We start from the raw sequence: 12,285 nt of genomic DNA, 5'->3' as shown, positions 1-12,285 counted from the left end.
ACGGGGATTCGTGTTTTAAAGAGGTTATGTCCAGTGGACAACAACAAATGGAAGTTTTTAACGACCTTGACTGGCTATACATCACTTGCACGGTCGGTCCAGTTGACATTCATACTAGATAACTTATAGCAAGGATTTGTATAGTAAGAAGTTACTATACAAGTCCTTGCTTATAATAATTCTTTTTATATATACAATTAAAAAAAATGTCCGATCTGATACACGTACCTATAATGTACAGAATTTTGAACAGCTTCAAATATATGGCCTTAGCTAGTATTGGTAATATACCATATTAGTGTCACTTATATTGCTTAACGTCAGAGACATTTCAGAATTATATGTCTCTGTTAACGTGTTACCAAATTAAAATAAAGAAATAGGCTCAAAACCTCATTTCTTAAAGATATTTGTTTTCAACCACAAAATAGAGAAGAGACTAAACTGCAGATGAGAAGATTAACTTGCTTTTCTATATTAACATTGAGGATTTTAAATTAAATTCATTAATTTATTTGAACAAGGGAACCAAATAACGAAACAAATAAGCCGGAAATTGGCCATACCTTTGTAGTAAGTGGACAAATAAGCAAGGATAATGTTTTTATAATTGTTCAAATATATAAGAAAAAGTTCGAAACAAATTCACATCAATTACCATTTTATCAGTTTAGGTAATTCTTTATTAGCCTAGCGATGAAGCCATATATGTACATAGCTATTTTAACTAATTGATTTATTAATCTTTGAAGAAAGAAAGAAATATATTTTAGATAACGATTTCCTTTATATTCAATGGAACGAGTACTCTCAGATCTGATTGTGTCTTTTTGTGTCGGGATGTATAAGTACCGGGCCACGTCCACTTGTATTTTTGTCCATCTGATGAGTTAAGCCTTTTCCAACTGATTTTTATAGTTCTTTCTTATCACTGCATGAAATGATTAGTTTAAGGAATCAATAAACTACTTGAAAATCAGTTGTAAGTTCCGAGTTTATTATTTTCCTGGTAGTTTATTGGTCAAGTAAACGCAATATTTAATAGTAGTTTACAAATGGTTTACTGGATGCAGTAAGTTCACGAATCGACAACTGATTTACTGTCCAGTATTTTTCAAATTTATTGAAGTTTAATAGACATACAACTTCAAATTTAATGTAGAGGATACCTGTATAACATGATTTACTACACATTAAAGTCAAAGATATTCCAAACAGAAAGCTGTTTACTGTGGTTTTAATTCTGATTAAACATCGAGTTGCAAATTTAATACAACAATAAACTTTCATTTAATGCAAATTGAAATCAGATTCAACTCCAAGTTTAAAGATTTAATGTGTGATATAACTAGATTTACTTCAAATTGAAACTCATTTTGACTCCATATACTATAAACAAATATGTGTATTATTCGTGTTTGTTGCACTAAATATATGCCAATTGATCTGCAAATGCACTACAGAAAACAGTTTTTATCAATATATCACCAATAACAGTTCTTACAAACTCTATCATAATGCATGACATATTTGTTTATGGAAAAAATCGTCAGTATTACAAATGAAGCCATAATTGTGCACTCTATAAGTTGCCTCAACCAATAATTCGAATCAAAGACTCATGATTGCCTCAAAATATGAGATAATTACAGTGAGAGAAACGAGCTGTCTGTAATGGAGAATTCACTTTGCCTGACTAAAGCGAAAACCTGAATAAAAAAACACAATTGTATAACGTATTAACTAAATTTATTCTTTATTTTCAATTTACAAATACATGACATATGAAAGAACTCACATTCCTTTTCCTTTCTATAATAATTTGAAAACAAGAACAATATCTGCATACATATTGAATTATACAACTCTAATTTTGTGCGTTTTTGATTTTTTTTGTTATACCTGGGAACAGTATATCTAATATATATGTTCCTGGTTATACTGAGCGGTTTTAAGGAACAATAAAACATACATAAAACATAACATTTAAATATAATAAATATTACGATATTTGAAGAATCCTATTGTTGTGGTTTGGGAACAGTATATCTAACATATATATATGTTCCTGTTGTGGTGGATTTTATTTTATGACCTAATTGATCCTAATTCTAAACTAACAATTGTTTTAATAGAAAGAGTTAGTTCCCTTTGAATACAAAAGTTTGAGCTGAATAATGAAATCCAACGTAATTTGGAGGGTTTAAAAAGCACCCAATTATATGCAACCGGTTACCCCGTTCTTATAAAAAATAATAATTATACGAAAATTATCATACTATGTTTTATTATGAACGTATTTATAAAAATTTAAGTTAAAACAAAACCTTCTAAATATCCCGCTGCTGTACCGTAATTATATTTTATTTCAATACAACACCCGATATCCCAAAGTGATATCTTAATCTTCACATATATAATTATATTCAAAATATCCATCTTATCACTTTTCAACTGACATAACTTGTAAACTAATAAGTGTAAATCATTCGTTTATATGAGTTTGTAACGTTTAAATAAGGTTACAATTAAAGCAAAATTCTGTTTATCTATGTCTGCACTTTAAACATAGTTTTTTTACCTTCATTTAACTAAAAAAAATTCTTCATTTTTTTAAAGATACGAAAATTGTTCGTATTCTAACAAGAGTTGTTTTCCTTTTATTGTTCAATTGCATAATATTATGTGTCCCTAGTCACGTACGTGCATGTGTATATGTTTAAAATATTATATTTGATTATGCTTGCTTGGACACCAATGAGCAAAATACACAATGAAGAGTTTCACAAAGACAAGGATTTTTAATGTGAAATCAGCTGTTGTCTACATGCATTGTATTATTGCTTACATCAGGATAGCAGATTCACTTTTATTACTACTACATGGCTTTTTCATATATTGTATAATCACGCACAAAAGAAACATTAAAAATATTGAAATTTAATTTATCCGAAGTTTCTTACTATTTCGAAGAATTTCCATTTTGTCTTAAACAATTTAATACTGTGTGTGTGCAAATACAATAAACTTCTTGTTTACGCAGGAGCACATCATATATTAAACAAAAACAACGTCCGTGATGTTAGGTTTCAAATCAAAAAGGTTATAATTTTGTTTTGTCAATGATATGTTATTTATAATTTTGCCTATTACTACTGTATTGTTGTTTCAAGAAGCACTTTTTTTTTTATATCAAAACATCCTCCTACGACCCGCTTGTTGTTGTTGAAGACGGTATGCTGACATGAGGGTGTATTTTTTGTATAATTGTTCGCAACCATTTGATTTCGTGATGACTGAAATATGTTAACATAATAATTGAAAATTACCAGCGTTTTTCTTTGTTTTTGTAGCTTTGGACATTTAATTATGTAAAAATTAATAACAATTACATGTAGCAATTACTGCATTCCTAAAAAATATACATTTTAATCAATGACTTTTACTATCTAAACACCCATTCATGTCCTGGCACGACTTCTGGTTTTTTCCTTGAAGAAACTGCTCCAACCTTTCGAATATTATTCTGCCGTCTGCTTCTCTTGCTAAGTTTATTTTCGTGTTTCTGGTCTAGTTTTTTGACTAATTTGTCAAAATCGTCAGACCTCCAAGGCAGAGGTCTGACGATAAACGACCCTTCGTCTTCTGAATCGGTTTGTTCAGAAGACATATACTGTATCTCCATACTTTGCATAACTGTTTCTTTTTGTTCTTTTGGCATGCTGGATTTTTCTTTTAATGCCTTTTTTCTGTTGTTTAATTTCTAAAAAAAAGAATTAAGCTCTAATCAAAATTTCTTTAATATCATTTTGAATACATACAAATAGATTCTATATATGCCTTAATAACTCTCCTTCAATAAAGACATTATTATTTTCGTTATTTCTATAAACAATAACGTCCAGCAAAAACCAATCTAATTTTTTTTTGTATATAATTACACCTAATATAAGAAAGCCAGATTTTGATTGGTTGATAGCCAGTGTATTTTTCGCATATTCAAATATTTTTCCTCATTTCAAACGAATTTGCCTGTTTTTCATCACTGACGGTGAATTTGCCTGAAATACCATGGTATTTTCAACAGATATATCATGTTAAGGAGGGGTATTTGCGAAAAATACCAGTCGAGCGAATGTTAAATTTCACAAGCCGTAAGGCGAGGGAAATTCATTCTCAAGACTGGTATTTTTCGCAAATACCCCTCAATAACATGATATATCTGTTTAATTACACCGAATGTTAATGTACTAAAACGCATTGATGATCGTGACGTTACAAGCGTCCAGTCGGATAGAGTATTTTTTGGCAAATACCACGGCAGAGAGGGTAAAAAAGGCATATCCTTTAAGCAAATACCCCGGCAGCGTTAAAAATGAACGATATTCATTTGATAACAGTAAATTGGTGAAAAATACACTGGCTATTAACCAATCAAAACCCCGGATTCTTACATAAGGTGTAATTAAAAAGATAACTGTATTGTAATTGAAGCTTTAAGGACGTCCATCGGTAGTTTTACTGTCGCAAATTTAGTTTACCTGGCGACGCGTAGCGGAGACAGGTAAACGGGTATTTGCGACAGTAAAACTACCGATGGACGTCCGAAAAGCTTCAAATACAATACAGTTATCTCTATTCTAATACAAAACAACTTCATAATTAAATTTCAATCATTATTTCAGTGTAAAATCTTCATTAAGGAAAATTCCGCGAAAATATGTTATCTTCTTTGGTCCCTACACTAGGTGACGTCATAGGTATGCTTCCGGCGTCAAACATAAACACCAGGCGTTTTCTGGCTTCTGTGCCGCTTCAGAATGTAATAAAATTTGATAAAAAGAGGATTTTTAGGTGTAACATGTGAGTTGTTTTGCTTATTATTGTAGAAATTACATGTCAATACATTCAGCAATTCAAAATGTCGGCTACCTTAGTTACAGACAAGGAGATAGAGAATTTTACGCTAACTGTCATCCAATCAGAATTTGACCCTCTCGAGCATCCTCCCTCAATAAAACTTGGATATGACGTTACATAAAAAAGCGAGCTAACGCGTATTAGTACATGTATAATTCCCACAGTTTTATAATAATTTCCTCTTAGCCTCAAAATTATGCATAAACATGTTAATGAATTGTAGCTTTCAAGTTAAAAAAATCAAAGAGTTTCATTCCAAATCTATACGGTGTAATTAAACAGATATATCATGTTATGGAGGGGTATTTGTGAAAAATACCAGTCTTGGGACCGAATTTTTTCGCCTAGCGGCTCGGGAAATTTTACAGTCCCTTGACTGGTATTTTCTGCAAATACCCCTCCATAACATGATATATCTGTCCAAAAGCGCCTGCAAAATGATGCAACTTAATTCTAGCATGCGATCCTATATCTGACGCCATAAGAAATAGTCGACATTTTATTGTAGCGTTACGGCCTCACCCCCTATGTATTTTACTAACCCTCTATGGATCCGTAGGGGGTCAGTAGCGAACCATATAACTTATAATAGAAAATAAATTAAGTTAAAAGGGGTCCTTAATCATTGTTAATTTAGAGTGATATAAGTATATAATAACAAATGAAGCTCCACTCTAAATCCGTTGACTGTTATAATAGACTGTATATGCAGTTTGCAGAAAATTAAAATTGATGTATCAGAAATCTATATACCACTGCTTTTTTTTTGGAACTAATACAGATTAAAGTAATCCAAGAATCGGGTTTTTTTTCCAAATTGTTTACCATATTAAAAAAACAGTTTTATGAATGTGTACTCTTTTCAATCTGCTGTACACAGCCATTTTCTTGTTATGTTCTTCTTGTTTACCAGTCTCTTCTCTTCGTTTCTTTGCTTCGTCAGCAGTTACAAGTAAATTGATTTCGAGTAAAACGTAATCTGTTTTTTAGTAGGTCAAATTTAATATCTATCTTTGATTCTACCAAACATAACAAATTCAATAACAATGCATTCATAAGTTAAAAGAATCTAATATCTTGGCGTGAACCATCTGCAAGTTCCCATCAAAATTGCATCTGTGAATTAGCGTCATTACAATAAATTCAAATATTTGAAAAGCAATTAAAAAATATACAGTGACGTAAAAGCCTGAATTTTATTTGTATATGCGTCAACATTAACAATTAAAAAACACAAACATGTAATTTTCACTTAAAATGTCATTCTTTACTGCAATAAAATAAAGTTAAAAATAACTTCGATCGAAATATGAAGAAGCATATTTTGAAATATAATTATAGTGTAGAGCCGATAAATAATCTGAGTATTCACATGAATAGTACTAAACGTAGATAATATTCGATGTTATTTTTTTTCTCTTTTTTCTTTGAATTACACGAATAACAAAAAGGTGTAAATGATAGTTACATATGCTATTAATTAAGAAGTACATGTTTTGATATTTATGTAAGATTGTTTTCATAGCAGTTGGAACTTGTTCTGAATACGTTACTCTTGACCTGAATGATGACAAACATTTGTAATAACGGGCACGATGTCTCCGATGTTTTTGTATAAACTATAAATAACTGTAAACAGGTGATATTCATTTGGAGGTTTGGTTAGCAATAAAAAAAAATAAAAAAAAAAAAATCTCTGTTTTTGTCTGGCGATGCATGTTGAACAGTTGTCTTTCGCTCTTTGGTTGATAAGAATTCTATTTTGTCAGCTTTTACATGTTTTATTGTTGACTCCCCCTATTTAGTTTTAGAATTGAGTCCATTATTGATGTTAATAAATTTATGTCATCGAGGAAATAAATAAATCATTCTATGTTTTAACTCTTTTTTTAATACGATACATGAAATAACATTCCCTATTTCCATTCTCAATTTTATTAATAGTCCTCTCCACGGTCAAGCGCGTAGCTACGTTTACGTCATTTGAAACGCCTGTGCGTACACTTGAATTTTGAAAATAAAACAAATAATTGACATAGAATAAGAAAAACTGGTCAAAAGCACATCAGCCTTGTGCTTCTTTTTTCAATGGATTGTAATTTTGAATAAAAAGGGACTAAATTTACTCAAATAGATCATTTAATATATTTGTTAGAATCTTTTCTAAAAGTCTGAATCTACTATGAATTCTACGTACTTTTCTTATATTTAAAGCAATTCACTATCTGCACAGATTCGATATGCTGTTTGTATTTTTGTCGAGCCTGTGATTTATGTCACAAAAGCGAAACAAAGCGGCGTCAATATTTAGGTTCCGAATGTGGATAAAGTCTTTTGAATGACTCTCCGTATAATTTTACGAAAGTTGGACAGAAACTGTTTATGATGAAAAGAGTATTCAGAGCAATATAATAATGCAAATATATCTTTAATTTTCCCGCATTTTAAGGACAAAATGTATTTCTTTCTAAGTGGTCGCAGTTTGGGCTTACATTTTGTTATTTCTCAATTACATTAACTACTTGTCGAACCCTTCATCGAATTTGCCGAAGAAGCTTTTTCTATGACTTTAGATTCAAAAGTATGTTGCTATCAGTAGATTTTTACTGACAGGAATCATTATGGTATCTCATTCTTGATAGCTATCGGGGGCTTCGTCCTTTTCGAACCCACTAGTCTACCAGCAGGTGCTTTAACATTGAGCGGTTGGCACCCCTCATATTCCTCGCCAAGGTTCGGGCGTACACGTAAAAATGACCCAGCTACGCCACTGACGGTACAGCATATTATAGCATGTCATATAATATAATTTGTGTTCCAAATCAAAATTATTGATGTATTTTGGAAGTGTATTTTAAAATCCCATTATTTTAAAAGAAGGTATTTTAAAAATTAGTGTAGTCATATAATTTGACATAATCGAACAAGTCGATGATAAATATTGCAAACGTCCAACAACCTGTAATTAATAATTATTAAAAATTCCGATAAATATTAAAGCAATTTGATTGGATCTTTTGACTTTTGTTGCATATTTAAAAGTTGTTAAGCATTCAATCTTAACACTTCGGATACGTTTCAAAATGAAGATGCAAGGTTTCTTGTTAATGATTTCAAAAATTTGTGTAATTGCAATCCTAAGTTACTGTACCGTGCATGCTAAAATGATGAAGAAGAAAACGAGTACCTTTACAATCAAAAGAGGAGCAACTATAATGGTTTCATCAAATACCACAGACGTTTATTCAAAATCGCAGTCAGCATGCGCATCAATGTGTTTATTACATGATACATGTTGTGTTGCCAGTTTTTCTGAAGAATCTTCGATATGTCGTCTTAATACAGCTGACAACTGTTGTGTTGCCACCGACAATGCCACAGGTTCGAGCGTTATGACAAGAAACCAGTACAGTAAGTTTTAGTAACAATAACTTATTATTAACAGGATAAAATGATTTGTCATAGAACGTAATGACTTTTTAAAAGTTTAAATCATTCATGTTTTCTATACCTGATAATTTCATTGTAGAAATAATCAAAACAAGATAAACATACCGAATATTGAGGATACATAGACCACATATATTGAAATGTTAACCTTTACCATGACATGTATTAAAACAAATTTGAAAAAAACCAGTATTATATGTTAAAAGAGATATTTTGCAATTGCTATACCATTATGCATACACCTTTTCTTTTGTGTAAGTTGATTCATCCTCTTTCTGCACTATTTTCTAATCCGTGACGATTATAACCTACTAAAAACCAACTTATTTTAGAGACTATTGCGAGTAGAAAAATGACGCGAATATAAATCTTCGCGAATGCAAAAAGCTAGGATGTTTCCATATTATATTACATCAAGTAAATTAGAAAATGTCGATAGTTAATAGCCGTGGAGTGGATTAGAAAGGATAAAATGCGATATTAAGAATCCTCGAAAATAAGTTGGGTGACTTATATCACGGAAGAAACCTGAGTGCCCGGCAAAAACAAAAGACCAGTATGACAATCTTAATTGTGATAACGCTGTATAAATATTTACCCAAAGTAATACCTTCACTTTAGAAGTTCACATGTGATATTGACGTAAATGCAAACATTTCCTTTTTTTCAAATTTTAAGATATTTAGTGACCACAAGGTTGCTAAATGTCACAATTGTCACAGAATGGTATATAAAGTTGGTCAAAAAGTATCAACAAATTTTAAGTTAATGTTTAGGCCTTCTATAGAAAATCACAAACAATACAGAACTACAATGAAAATTCAAAATCGGGAAAACTCTGAACAAATAACAAATCAAAACAACTCACACACATTAAACGAGTAGATTACAACAGTTTGGTACTTTCCTTTTTAAAACATGTGGATTCAACCTGGTTTTTATAGCTACTTTAAACTCGTACTTGTATGAAAGTCGAATTAAATTCCATTATATATAACACAATGTTTGAGCAAAACAACTATTATTTAACGATTGCTTTTCTCGAATTGAGACTAAACCGTGTCAATTGGTAGTCCATTGTAGATTGTTTTGATGTGATATGATCGAAATGAAAATAAATCTACTAAAGTTACATGATATTATGCATTTGCTAGTAAGTGATTCGATAACACTAAAACTTGTTTATGATATGGAAACTATACAGCGTTTCAAAATATTATTGAAAGTTATCAGTACCGCAGAACTGCAATTTCGCCAATTTTTTAATTATTTATTTTTGTGTACTACAAACCTCTTACAACCCCCTCCACTTCGTCAGGATATTGACCTTTTACGAATTCAATGATGAAATCGGACATCTCTTTATTCTCTGCAGAATTATATCTGAAAAAAATCATTTGAAAATTAATCTTACTGGACATTACAGCTGAACAAAGGAGATCATTTCTTAAGCAAGAGTGTAACAAATGTCGGTAAAATAATCAATGTGTGCTGAAAAGTTGTTTGAATCTGAATTGAAGTATGATAATTAAATAAACTTAATATATCTTGCAAACTTTTCATTTAAAATGACTTAAAAGTTCAGATTTAAACTCGAATTAGAGTTATGATAAAAGATTGGAAGTAGCTTTATGATCATGTTTTGCTTTAGTTTTTAATTAAAAAAAAAAATCTGTTTCAATGTCGTTAATCACATATAATCGAACATAATCATTTCCGAAAACCGAATTGTTTAGTACTGATAAATGTTGACACATACATAACTGATTAATTGCATGTAGATAAACCATGCGGTTTTTTTTTCAATTTCCAACGGAATTTTAAAATCATTTAATTATAAACATACTTAAGGATATTGCCAGCTTCGTTCTTTGTTTTCCAGATGAAATCCTTTTCAGTCATACCTTGCTGGAAACCACACCGTATTGATTGCTGAAAGGGAAAAGATACGCTCTTATGCATTTGAATGCATTTAATTGCATGCATAAAATAAAAAAAACTGAGAACTGAACAAATGCATATGTGTAGAAATTCTCAAATTATACAAAAAGTAAAATGTATATACATAGAATTTCACGACTTCATTAATATTACGTTATATAATAAACACAACAACATGTATTCAAAGTTAGTAAAATGTCCCAGTTTTTGTACAATTAATACACAAAGTGTAAGCGTGCAATATTTATGCGAATCTTTTGCCGACAACAATCATGTTCAACGCTTAGCTTTGTATTCCGTTGAAAAATAAAAAATAAATGACAATTTGCTAAAAGTATTGAATTTTCATTTCGCAAACATAGTGCATATTGTTATGTTGCACTACATAAAAATAAAGATTGTATATATATATAAGCTATCCCTTCCTTCATGCACAATGAATAATTACTTACTGCAATTTGTGCAGGGACGTTAATCTTTTGGCTTCCTTTTTTTGATGCATCTGTTTTTGAGTGTAGCATTTGAATCAAAATATCCACTTTCTTTTCAACATTACTTTGATTTTCTTACACTTTTACCAGCTGTCTTTTCATTTTGATGACTTCACTTGTTAAAGTGTCAATCTAGAAGAAATACAAATAACTAAATCATTTGTAAAACATGAATTACAAAACTTCATGAAGTTTATCATTTAGGAAATAAAAAAGATACGTCATACATAAATATATACTGTATGTACCCCCCCCCCCCCCAAAAAAAAAAAAAAAAAAAAAAAACTCTAAATGTATAAGAGTCATTGACTTTTTACAAGTTGTGTTTATTACAGATTAAAAGCACAGCATTATTATTTATTCATCTGAAAAAATCAACAAATTTAAGATTAATTATGTAAATGAGCATCTATACGCAGGTTTTTACTGTCTTTTATAATTGAACAACATTGAATAATTGTAGCAAATAACTCTGGCGATATTTCACTAAATTCAAGCATTTTGATTATTGTTTGAATTTTAATTTCCCATGGAAAAATTCTTTTGGCATTATCTGCCTCTCTTTAATATATTTTTCTATTTATGTAAAATTTGAAAATCATGATAACTGGTTTGATGATTTTTTGTCCTGACTGGAATGAAATCCAGAGGGTTTATACGAAATAAAGAGATATGAATATGTATAACTGTCTTATACAAATAATCCGTGTTCAAAAGTCTGAATAAAAGGACAAATCTGTGCAGTCTTTGAAAATGATAGTCTTTTGATTCCATCAAGGAGGTTACTTAAAGTTCTCATATATAACCTCCTTGATTCCAATAGTCACGATACCAATCCTCTATAAACAGGCTTCTATTGATTCTCAAAATATATTCACTTATGAATGTTATATATAATATAAAACAACATATATAATGACGTGAATATATGACAGCATACATTCGTTATTCGGATTCGGACAAAGATATAAGTGCTACCAAAGCTCCAAATTTAATGGATACTTAAGAAATTAGAAATCCAGAAAGAAGAATACCGAATTGAAACCTGTTACAGATCCAAGTTTGCCGTTTCATTCAGAAGATTCTACTTTAGTAAGTATAGTAAATAAACAGGAATATATATTGTTCAGGGTTTGGGATGTCGATCTAGAATGAATTTAAAGATAACAATTATTAATAAATTACAAATAAAGTTTTGTTGGATAATGGAAAAATGCACACAAGTTCAAGAGAATATTTATCATTTAATTGTAAAATCAAATGACAGATATTTAGTTCCCAAAAATGTAACTTCAATTTGAGTAGTTCCCCGCAAAAAAGAATTGATAAAACCATGAAAGAAAGACTACAACACGAATTACAAAAACGGGATCAAGTTCCCGCATAATAGATCGTTAACAACTTCTCAAATGAGGGGATTCGCCCTTTATTTCATTTGATTTGGTTAAAATATATAAGGTTAAAAGGTGGGGATCTTGACTGT

At 30.4% G+C, this 12,285-nt stretch overlaps 1 long non-coding RNA gene across 1 annotated transcript; it reads right to left on the bottom strand.

Annotated features, from left to right (window-relative positions):
- Nucleotides 1-9,661: 9,661 nt before the first annotated feature.
- On the bottom strand, nucleotides 9,662-10,921 carry LOC139524405 (uncharacterized). Its single transcript, XR_011664789.1, has 3 exons — nucleotides 10,764-10,921; nucleotides 10,217-10,302; nucleotides 9,662-9,753 (listed from the first exon to the last, which is right to left on the bottom strand). It is a non-coding gene; the product is annotated as an uncharacterized lncRNA (long non-coding RNA).
- Between the last annotated feature and the right edge of the window lie 1,364 nt (nucleotides 10,922-12,285).

This window comes from Mytilus edulis, chromosome 5 (genome assembly GCF_963676685.1).
Source record: "Mytilus edulis chromosome 5, xbMytEdul2.2, whole genome shotgun sequence".
In the NCBI taxonomy this organism is placed as follows: domain Eukaryota; kingdom Metazoa; phylum Mollusca; class Bivalvia; order Mytilida; family Mytilidae; genus Mytilus; species Mytilus edulis.
Note: the sequence above shows the minus strand (reverse complement) of the source record. Positions and strands in the feature narration are given on the sequence as shown.